This window comes from Eleutherodactylus coqui, chromosome 5 (genome assembly GCF_035609145.1).
Source record: "Eleutherodactylus coqui strain aEleCoq1 chromosome 5, aEleCoq1.hap1, whole genome shotgun sequence".
NCBI classification, from domain to species: Eukaryota; Metazoa; Chordata; class Amphibia; order Anura; family Eleutherodactylidae; genus Eleutherodactylus; species Eleutherodactylus coqui.
In genome coordinates, this window is record NC_089841.1 from 274,302,305 (window position 1) to 274,314,391 (window position 12,087).

The 12,087-nt window shown below is 50.4% G+C and overlaps 1 protein-coding gene across 2 annotated transcripts in view; it reads right to left on the reverse strand.

Moving 5' to 3' along the window:
- ARHGAP45 (Rho GTPase activating protein 45) overlaps window positions 1-12,087 on the reverse strand; it is a 92,760-nt gene that overhangs the window by 40,521 nt on the left and 40,152 nt on the right. The window lies entirely within an intron of this gene.

Below are 12,087 nucleotides of genomic sequence, written 5' to 3' on the forward strand. Positions count from 1 at the left end.
ACACCTGGCTACAGAGACATAAATCATTCAGACGAGAAGGAATATTTATGGCTATAAACTGAATAATAACATAATTGTCCCCAACAAATGGAAAACCATTCAGTCTGAAACGCAGATATTACGTCATTTACAGCGACCTTCTGAACACTGCAGCACTAGTCGCACACAGTTCATGGCTCTGTAAGACGTTTTCTCTCCCGGTTTGGCATACATGCAGTGATAAACAGCCGACATGTTAAACATAGAGTCCTGATGCGCCCTGATTAGCGCCTATTCACATCTGGTTCCTTTCGGATCCTCTGGTGCTGCATGCAGTCCAATTACCTAACAACCTGACTCCATTGTTGTCAATGTGGTCCATTTAGCGCTGTTTGGTTCCATCATTATATCTATTTAGCCATAGCGGAGCAGGAAAATGGGATCCCATAGCGCAGGTGTAAACTAGTTCTTAAATGCCAAAGGGACATTAATTTGGCATACACGGGACCATTGTAGGCTGTGGACATGTTTGACCACGGGGCCCCTCCATAAGTATGAGTGCATTGGTCTTGTGCCTATGTGTTGTCAGTGTCTTTTATGTTGCATGAATTTGATGTGTATTGCACCTTTGCGGCACTGAATGGGTTAACATCTGGGTTATGTCTGGAAAATGTATCTAGTTGTGTGTCACATGATTATGTTTCATATATGTGTATGCAAGGATGCTAAAGTGAGCAGTTGATTCCAGTCTAAGGGAGTCTTAGAGAGTCCAAGTTTGGAGTCTAAAGGTGCATTTAGACACAAAGACTATCATCCAAAACAAGGCTTTTGAGCGATCATTTTTGCATAAACTACTACTTGGTACTAATGCCTTTTAGTACTAATTAGTAGCATGTGAGCCACTGGGAGCTGTATTCAGGGAACAGACCACCCACTGTTCGCTGAATACATTCCCTTTGTTCTGCTGCAGGGCTGACAGCTGAGACAATAGAATCAGTGCTCCCTGGATAGAACACAGCCTACAGTCCGTCTTATCAGCTGTTCTCCTAAACAATGGATTTCATGTCGAACCGAAATCCATCGTTCGGCAGAAAAGTGAAAGATGGGCACATTTACATGCAACGATTATCACTGAAAAGATAGCTTTTGAGTTAATTTTGAGTGATAATCGTTGTGTCAAAATGGGCTTTAAGCCAGAGTACTGCAAGAGGTTCTGCAAGAGAGACTTCAAGTGAGTGGGGAGAACTTGTGCTTTGTCCTGCGAGGAGCCCCAGGATGGAAGAGGCTGAGCGATTGCCTTGTGTATGCCCTGGGCCCAATTCACCCAGGCCTTCCTGCTGTTGACCTAGAGGACTGAGAGAGTCAGAGGAACTGTTTGCAGCGCTGAGTGCTGCTTCTAAAAAGTGAGTGCTGACTGGTGGAGAGCTGGAGAGTGTGAAGGAGAGTGGTTGGGAACAGAACCCCACTGATAACTTGGACTGTGGACTTGTGATTCCTCCCTGTCACACCACTAATTGCACTTACACCAGTGTCCTGATGGCCTATATAAATTGTTTTGGACTGTTAACTGTAGTGGCTCGAAGTCTATATTTCTGGCTTCTCCGTAACTGGCATACATATCATATCTTCAGTGTGGAAGCACTGTGCAGATTGTCTTGTCTTTAGTTATGTGTATTGCACAGCTGCAGCATGTAAGAGGTTAATGTCTATGTATGTCAGGAATATGTCTGGAAATTGTAACCGAATGTCATGTCATGTGGGTATGTAAGGTATAAATATGTGTGCAAGCCAAAAGGTGTGGGCTGTCAGTCTCTGTTTTTTGAGTTCCAGTTCTTCAACAGTGAAGCGTGGAGGGAGAGTGCCGGCAACATGGGGGTACCTTCAACCCTCATGTGGTGAAGAATGGAAGCAGAGGACAGGTACACTGATGTTCCGACTCCAGGACCCCAACCTTAAGTGAGAGTGAGAGAAGGAAACGCCATGCAGTGTCCAATCATCCACCTGCAAGTGAGTGTCAGTTGAGTGGAGTGTCCTCCTCCAGTGTGCGTGTCCAGGAGCGGAGTCATAAAGATAACTAGGACTGTAGGCCCTGTGTCATCCTGTGTCCTGGAGTGTGTGTGTCCAGGAGTGGAGTCATACAGATAACTTGACTTAAGGCCCAGAGTCATCCTGCATCCTAGAGTGTGCGTGTCCAGAAGCGGAGTCGTCATACAGATAACTGGGACTGTAGGCCGGTGTCATCCTGTGTCCCGGAGTGTGTGTGTCCAGGAGTGGAGTCATACAGATAACTAGGACTGTAAGCCCGGTATCATCCTGTGTCCCGGAGTGTGTGTGTCCAGGAGCGGTGTCATACAGACAACTAGGACTGTAGGCCTGGTGTCATCCTGTGTCCCGGAGTGTATGTGTCCAGGAGCGGAGTCATACAGACAACTAGGACTGTAGACCCGGTGTCATCCTGTGTCACGGAGTGTATGTGTCCAGGAGTGGAGTCATACAGACGACTAGGACTGTAGGCCCGATGTCATCCTGTGTCCCGGAGTGTATGTGTCCAGGAGCGGAGTCATACAGACAACTAGGACTGTAGACCTGGTGTCATCCTGTGTCCCGGAGTGTATGTGTCCAGGAGCGGAGTCATACAGACAACTAGGACTGTAGGCCCGGTGTCATCCTGTGTCCTGGAGTGTATGTGTCCAGGAGCGGAGTCATACAGACAACTAGGACTGTAGACCCGGTGTCATCCTGTATCCCGGAGTGTATGTGTCCAGGAGCGGAGTCATACAGACAACTAGGACTGTAGACCCGGTGTCATCCTGTGTCACGGAGTGTATGTGTCCAGGAGGGGAGTCATACAGACGACTAGGACTGTAGGCCTGGTGTCATACTGTGTCCTGCAGTGCGTGTCCAGGAGCGGAGTCATACAGATAACTTGACTCTAGACCCGGTGTCATCCTGTATCCTGGAGTGTGTGTGTCCAGGAGTGGAGTCATACAGATAACTTGACTCTAGGCCTGGTATTATCCTGTATCCCGGAGTATGTGTGTCCAGGAGTGGAGTCATACAGATAACTAGGACTGTAAGCCCGGTATCATCCTGTGTCCCGGAGTGTGTGTGTGTCCAGGAGCGGAGTCATACAGATAACCCAGACTGTAGGCCCGGTATCATCCTGTGTCCCGGAGTTTGTGTCCAGGAGTGGAGTCATACAGATAAGTAAGACTGTAAGCCCGGTATCATCCTGTGTCCCGGAGTGTGTGTGTCCAGGAGTGGAGTCATACAGATAACTTGACTCTAGGCCTGGTATTATCCTGTATCCCGGAGTATGTGTGTCCAGGAGTGGAGTCATACAGATAACTAGGACTGTAAGCCCGGTATCATCCTGTGTCCCGGAGTGTGTGTGTCCAGGAGCGGTGTCATACAGACAACTAGGACTGTAGGCCTGGTGTCATCCTGTGTCCCGGAGTATATGTGTCCAGGAGCGGAGTCATACAGACAACTAGGACTGTAGACCCGGTGTCATCCTGTGTCCCGGAGTGTATGTGTCCAGGAGCGGAGTCATACAGATAACTTGACTGTAGGCCTGGTATCATCCTGTATCCTGGAGTGTATGTGTCCAGGAGCGGAGTCATACAGACAACTAGGACTGTAGGCCTGGTGTCATACTGTGTCCTGCAGTGCGTGTCCAGGAGCGGAGTCATACAGATAACTTGACTCTAGGCCTGGTATCATCCTGTGTCCCGGAGTGTGTGTGTCCAGTAGTGGAGTCATACAGATAACGTGGACTGTAGGCCCGGTATCATCCTGTGTCCCGGAGTGTGTGTGTCCAGGAGCGGAGTCATACAGATAACTTTACTTAAGGCCCGGTATCATCCTGTGTCCCGGAGTTTGTGTCCAGGAGTGGAGTCATACAGATAAGTAAGACTGTAGGCCCGGTATCATCCTGTGTCCCGGAGTGTGTGTCCAGGAGTGGAGTTATACAGATAACTTGACTTCAGACGCCAGGAGCAGCGCGCCGAGGCAGACGCACGAGCGGGGGTCTGAAGGGCAGAAGGGGGCATCGGACCAGCGGAGGAGCCGATACCGGCGCCCGGAGGTGACAGGAGTCCGAGGAAGAGCCGGCAGGAGCGGAGCAGGTCCTGGAGCAGCAGCAGGAGGGCAGAGTGACAGGTGGAGTGAGCGGCCGCCGGGAGAGCAGGTGACATCACTGTGGAGGAGCTGCAACAGGAGCCGAGAAGTATCTTCTGTGTGTGTGTGAATCTAAGTGTTTGTCTTCTGTGTACCTAGTGTAAGTGTGTGTGTCGGCGGGTCTAAGTGTTTGCGAGGAGGGGGAAAAATAAAAAATAAAAATTTTTGTTGTGTGAGCGGTTGAGCTGAGGGTAAGCGTCAGCGTGTGAGCGGTTGCGTGCAGGCGTCAGTGTGTGAGCGGTTGCGTGCAGGCGTCGGCGTGTGAGCGGTTGCGTGCAGGCGTCAGCGTGTGAGCGGTTGCGTGCAGGCGTCAGCGTGTGAGCGGTTGCGTGCAGGCGTCGGCGTGTGATCGGTTGCGTGCAGGCGTCGGCGTGTGAGCGGTTGCGTGCAGGCGTCGGCGTGTGAGCGGTTGCGTGCAGGCGTCGGCGTGTGAGCGGTTGCGTGCAGGCGTCGGCGTGTGAGCGGTTGCGTGCAGGCGTCAGCGTGTGAGCGTTTGCATGCAGGTGTCAGCGTGTGAGCAGTTGAGTGCAGGCGTCAGCGTGTGAGCGGTTGCGTGCAGGCGTCAGCGTGTGAGCGGTTGCGTGCAGGCGTCAGTGTGTGAGCGGTTGCGTGCAGGCGTCAGTGTGTGAGCGGTTGCGCAAAGGCGTCAGTGTGTGAGCGCTTGCGCAAAGGCGTCAGTGTGTGAGCGCTTGCGCAGAGGGGGCAGCGTGTTAGCGGTTGCGCAGAGGGGGCAGCGTGTGAGCGGTTGTGCAAAGGGGGCAGCGTGTGAGTGGTTGCGTGCAGGCGTTAGTGTGTGAGCGGTTGCGCAAAGGCGTCAGTGTGTGAGCGGTTGCGTGCAGGCGTCAGTGTGTGAGTGGTTGCGCAAAGGCGTCAGTGTGTGAGCGGTTGCGTGCAGGCGTCAGTGTGTGAGCGGTTGCGCAAAGGCGTCAGTGTGTGAGCGGTTGCGTGCAGGCGTCAGTGTGTGAGAGGTTGCGCAAAGGCGTCAGTGTGTGAGCGGTTGCGCAAAGGCGTCAGTGTGTGAGAGGTTGCGCAAAGGCGTCAGTGTGTGAGAGGTTGCGTGCAGGCGTCAGTGTGTGAGCGGTTGCGTGCAGGCGTCAGTGTGTGAGCGGTTGCGCAAAGGCGTCAGTGTGTGAGCGGTTGCGTGTAGGCGTCAGTGTGTGAGCGGTTGCGTGCAGGCGTCAGTGTGTGAGCGCTTGCGCAGAGGGGGCAGCGTGTTAGCGGTTGCGCAGAGGGGGCAGTGTGTGAGCGGTTGTGCAAAGGGGGCAGCGTGTGAGCGGTTGCGTGCAGGCGTCAGTGTGTGAGCGGTTGTGTGCAAGCGTCAGTGTGTGAGCGGTTGCGCAGAGGGGGCAGCGTGTTAGCGGTTGCGCAGAGGGGGAAGCGTGTGAGCGGTTGCGCAGAGGGGGCAGCGTGTGAGCGGTTGCGCAGAGGGGGCAGCGTGTGAGCGGTTGCGCAGAGGGGGCAGCGTGTGAGTGGTTGCGCGTGAGCGTCAGTGTGTGAGCGGCTGCGCAGAGGCGGCAGCGAGTGAGCGACTGCGCGTGAGTGGTCTTTGCAGGAGGCAGCAGGTGAGTGGCAGCGTGTGAGCGGTTGCGCAGAGGCGGCAGCGTGTCTATCTTCACTACTTCCACAAGTAAATTGTAGATCCCCATTAGGATGAGCTCCATGCCTGGCAATGTCATCCAGTGTGCTACTTGTGCAACGTATGCGGTCCTTGATCAGCCGTGCATACTGTTGCGCAAGATGCGTGCACGTGGCACATTTAGAAGCCCAAATCCTGGATCAAAATGGGCAACTGGCAACACTGAGAGCCATTGGCAACATGGAAAGGAGTTTGGTGCTCACTGAGCAGACACTCGCTGGGGTAGAGGCGGGGGCGGATGGTAGTACGGAAGAGCAGGGAGAGCAGGCAAGAAGCTGGGTGACAGAAAGAAGGAGGCGTAGAGGAAAGAGAACCAGGGATGCTGGTCCTGAACTGGCACAACCCAACAAGTTTGCAACGTTGGCAGATGAGGAGGATGCCATTACAGAGCCAGCACCGCTGCAGCACGACATGCCCTCTGAACGCCAGGGGGATGACTGCTCCAGTGAGACGGGGACGGGGAGCGTAGGGCAGGCTAGACAGGTTCTAGTTGTGGGGGACTCAATTATTAGGGGGACAGAGAGGGCAATCTGCCATAAAGACCGGGATCGTCGAACGGTGTGTTGTCTTCCTGGCGCTCGAGTTCGACACATCGCGGATCGGATTGACAGATTACTGGGAGGGGCTGGTGAGGATCCAGCGGTCATGGTGCACGTTGGCACCAATGAACAAGTTAGAGGTCAATGGAGGACCCTCAAAAATGATTTCAGGGACCTAGGGTCCAAGTTTAGGGCGCGGACCTCCAGGGTAGTTTTCTCGGAAATACTACCTGCACCTACAGCCACACTAGAAAGGCAGCAGGATCTTAGGGAGGTAAACACGTGGCTCCAGAGTTGGTGTAAGAAGGAGGGATTTGGGTTCCTGGAGAACTGGGCTGACTTTGCTGTTGGCTACAGGGTCTACCGTAGGGATGGGCTGCATCTTAATGGGGAGGGTGCTCGGGGAGAAGATGGCTAGAAGGCTGGAGGAGTGTTTAAACTAGGGACTGGGGGGGAGGGCAAAATGAGAAATAGTGGGGTAGCCAGTGTAAATAGCGACCTGGGTCAAAGAAATGGGAATGGGGGTCGAGCAGGGGGGGGGGGGGGGGGTTAGTACAGTTAGAAATGTGAGGTCAGCCATTAGTACGAATAGCAACAAAACGAATTTAAAAAACAAAAATCACGCAATCAATTGTATGACCACAAATGCACGAAGTCTGATTGGTAAAGTGGGTGAGCTTGAAGCAAGAATGACTGATGAGAGTTATGATATAGTTGGAATAACGGAAACATGGCTTGATGATAAGTGTGATTGGGCGGCGAATTTACAGGGGTACAATCTCTTCAGAAGAGACCGAAGGAACCAGAAAGGGGGAGGGGTATGTCTGTACGTCAAATCAAACTTAAATCCGAGACTACGGGAGGACATAGGGGTAGGAGACGAACAGGTGGAATCTCTGTGGGTAGAAATACAGGGAAGAAAAAATAACAAAATCCTGATAGGGGTCTTCTATAGACCACCAAAAGCAACGGAAGAAACTGAAAATTTATTATTAAGGCAGATAGAAGAGGTGTCAAAGCGCAATGAAGTAATTATAATGGGGGACTTTAACTATCCAGATATAATATGGGAAAATGAGACCTGCAAATCTCACAGGGGTGATAAGTTCTTTAGAGTAATTAAAGACAATTACCTGAACCAACTTGTGCAGGAACCAACAAGAGGGAGAGCCACTCTGGACCTAGTACTAACCAACAAACCGGACCGAATAAAGGGGGTGCAGGTTGAGGGGCACTTGGGGAACAGCGACCACAATATAATCAACTTCCAGCTGTCATTCAATAAGAAGCCTTATCAGGGAGCGACAAACAAACTAAACTTTAGTAAAGCAAAATTTGATGAGCTTAGAGCTAATCAGTAACATTAATTGGGACAACATCCTCAAAAATGACGGTACAGAGGACAAATGGGAAAAGTTCAAAAGGATCCTAATCACTTCATGTGAGCAGTTCATACCCTTTAAAAATAAAAGAATCTCAACTAAAAGGAAACCAATGTGGCTCGATAAGACGGTAAGGGGGCAATAAACGAAAAAAAGAAAGCGTTCAAACTACTAAAGCAAGAAGGCAGCGAAGAAGCACTAAAATCATACAAGGAAAAAAACTAAATATGCAAAGATACGATCAAAATTGCCAAGGAGGAGGCGGAAAGACGGATCGCCAAAGAGAGCAAAAACAACCCGAAACTATTTTTCAACTATATTAACAGCAAAAGGATTTGCAGGGAGAGCACTGGCCCTTTAACAAATAATGCAGGGGAAATCATTGAAGATGATGGAGGGAAGGCAAATCTATTAAATAGTTTCTTTTCAAGCGTATTCACAAACGAAAAAGAAATGCCACACGAGATGCAGGGGAATAAAATAAACCCCTCGCAAAATATGTCATACCTAACTTAGGAGGAAGTGCGGAACAGGTTAAAGAAGATTAAAATCGATAAATCGCCAGGCCCAGATGGAATACACCCAAGGATACTAAGGGAACTAAGTGATGAGATAGCTAGGCCGCTATACCTAATATTTCTAGACACTATCAAGACCGGTGTTGTACCATTGGATTGGCGCATTGCCAACGTGGTTCCAATTTATAAAAAGGGGACCAAAAGTGAGCCTGGTAACTACAGGCCGGTAAGTCTCACTTCAGTAGCGGGAAAAATATCCGAGGCGATTCTCCTGAGAGATGCCATCGATGAGTACCTCAAGGAGAACAAGGGAATAACTCCTCACCAGCATGGATTCATGAAGGGTCGCTCATGTACGACTAATCTGATCAGTTTCTATGATGAAGTAAGCTCTAAGCTGGACCTGGGAGAATCTATTGATCTCGTATATCTGGACTTCTCTAAAGCATTTGACACCGTGCCGCATAATAGGCTAATATACAAAATGAGAAGCTCGGATTGGGTGAAAACGTGTGTAATTGGGTAAAGAATTGGCTCAGAGATAGAAAGCAGAGGGTGGTAATAAATGGCTCATACTCCGATTGGGCCACAGTCACTAGTGGGGGCCACAGGGCTCAGTATTAGGCCCCATTCTGTTCAATATATTTATCAACGACCTGATAGAGGGGCTGCACAGCAAAATATCAATATTTGCAGATGACACAAAATTATACAATATAATTAATGCAATGGAGGACAATGTGCGGCTACAATCGGACCGAGATAAGCTGGGGGGGTTGGGCAAGAAAATGGCAAATGAAGTTCAATGTTGATAAGTGTAAGGTTATGCACATGGGCAGGAGAAACGGATGTCACCAATATTCGCTTAATGGGGTACCGCTAGGGAAAAGTGATATGGAAAAAGACCTGGGGTTACTAGTGGGCTGTAGACTAAACTGGAGTAACCAATGCCAGTCAGCTGCTGCAAAGGCAAATAAAGTTTTGGGATGCATTAAAAGAGGTATAGGGGCGAAGGACGAGAACATTATCCCCCCACTATATAAGGCACTTGTCAGGCCTCACATGGAATACTGCGTACAATTCTGGTCACCGGGGCTCAGGAAAGATGTTACAGTGCTGGAGGGGGTTCAAAGAAGGGCAACTAAACTAATACATGGAATGAGGGACTGGAATACCCGGAGAGGCTATCCAAATTGGGACTATTTACTCTAGAAAAAAGAAGGTTAAGAGGCGACCAAATAACCATATATAAGTACATGAGGGGACGATACAAGGATCTCTCCCAGGATCTGTTTACACCCAGGACCACGACGGTAACAAGAGAACATCCGCTACGATTAGAGGGAAGTAGGTTTCATCACCAACATAGAAAGGGATTCTTTACTGTTAGAGCAGTTAGACTGTGGAACTCTCTGCCTGAGGACGTGGTGATGGCAGGATCCATAGAGGAGTTTAAGAGGGACTGGATGTCTTTCTGGAGAGAAGGATATTACAGGATATAAATCTAAGGTTATTTGTTAATCCGGGTATACAGGCAGGTAGGAACTATTAGGGGTTGATCCAGGGAACAGTCTGATTGCCATTAGGGAGTCGGGAAGGAATTTTTCCCCCAAAAGGGCTAATTGTCTTCTGCTCTTGGGGTTTTTTGCCTTCCTCTGGATCAACAAAACAAGAGGCTAGACAGGCTGGACTAGATGGACATTGTCTTCATTCAGCCTTACGAACTATGTTACTATGTTACTATGTATGACTTAAGGCCTGGTATCATCCTGTGTCCCGGAGTGTGTGTGTCCAGTAGTGGAGTGATAGAGATAACCTAGAGTGTAGGCCCGGTATCATCCTGTGTCCCGGAGTGTGTATGTCCAGGAGCGGAGTCATACAGATAACTTGACTCTAGGCCTGGTATTATCCTGTATACTGGAGTGTGTGTGTCCAGGAACGGAGTCATACAGATAGCTAGGACTGTAGGCCCGGTGTCATCCTGTGTCCCAGGGTGTGTGTGTCCAGGAGCGGAGTCATACAGATAACTTGACTGTAGGCCTGGTATCATCCTGTGTCCCGGAGTGTGTGTGTCCAGGAGTGGAGTCATACAGATAACGTGGACTGTAGGCCTGGTGTCATCCTGTGTCCCGTAGTGTGTGTGTCCAGGAGCGGAGTCATACAGATAACTAGGACTGTAGGCCCGGTGTCATCCTGTGTCCCAGGGTGTGTGTGTCCAGGAGCGGAGTCATACAGATAACTTGACTTAAGGCCTGGTATCATCCTGTGTCCCGGAGTGTGTGTGTCCAGGAGTGGAGTCATACAGATAACGTGGACTGTAGGCCTGGTGTCATCCTGTGTCCCGGAGTGTGTGTGTCCAGGAGTGGAGTCATACAGATAACGTGGACTGTAGACCCGGTGTCATCCTGTGTCCCGGAGTGTGTGTGTCCAGGAGTGGAGTCATACAGATAATGTGGACTGTAGGCCTGGTGTCATCCTGTATCCTGGAGTGTGTGTGTCCAGGAGCAGAGTCATACAGATAACGTGGACTGTAGGCCCGGTGTCATCCTGTGTCCCGGAGTGTGTGTGTCCAGGAGCAGAGTCATAAAGGTAACTTGGACTGTAGGCCCGATGTCATCCTGTGTTCCGTGTGTGTGTCCAGGAACGGAGTCATACAGATAACTTGACTTAAGGCCTGGTATCATCCTGTGTCCCGGAGTGTGTGTGTCCAGGAGTGGAGTCATACAGATAACGTGGACTGTAGGCCTGGTGTCATCCTGTGTCCCGGAGTGTATGTGTGCAGGAGCGGAGTCATACAGATAACTGAGACTAGGCCTGGTGTCATACTGTGTCCTGCAGTGCGTGTCCAGGAGCGGAGTCATACAGATAACGTGACTCTAGGCCTGGTATTATCCTGTATCCTGGAGTATGTGTGTCCAGGAGTGGAGTCATACAGATAACTTGACTTAAGGCCTGGTATCATCCTGTGTCCCGGAGTGTGTATGTCCAGGAGCGGAGTCATACAGATAACTTGACTTAAGACCTGGTATCATCCTGTGTCCTGAAGAGTGTGTGTCCAGAAGCGGAGTCATACAGATAACTAGGATTGTAGACCCGGTGTCATCCTGTGTCCCGGAGTGTGTGTGTCAAGGAGCGGAGTCATACAGGTAACCTGGACTGTAGGCCCGGCGTCATCCTGTGTCCCGGAGTGTGTGTGTCCAGGAGTGGAGTCATACAGGTAACTAAAAAATGTAGACCCGGTGTCATCCTGTGTCCCCGGAGTGTGTGTGTTCAGGAGCGGAGTCATACAGATAACTAGGACTGTAGCCCCGGTGTCATCCTGTGTTCCAGAGGGTGTGTGTCCAGAAGCTGAGTCATACAGATAACTTGGACTGTAGACCCGGTGTCATCCTGTGTCCTGGAGTGTGTGTGTCCAGGAGCGGAACCATACAGATAACTAGGAATGTAGGCCCGGTGTCATCCTGTGTCCGGAGTGTGTGTGTCTAGCAGCGGAGTCATACAGATAACTCAGACTGTAGCCATGGCGTCATCCTGTGTCCTGAAATGTGTGTGTCCAGGAGTGGAGTCATACAGATAACTAGGACTGTAGGCCCGGTGTCATCCTGTGTTCCGGAGTGTGTGTGTCCAGGATTGGAGTCATACAGATAACTAGGAATGTAGACCCGGTGTCATCCTGTGTCCCGGAGTGTGTGTGTCCAAGAGCAGAGTCACACAGATAACTAGGACTATAGGTCCAGTAACATCCTGCATCCAGGTGTGTGTGTGTCCAGGAGTTGAGTCATACAGATAACTTGGACTGTAGGTCCAGTGCCATCCTGTGTCCTGGAGTGTGTGTGTCCAGGAGCGGAGTCATA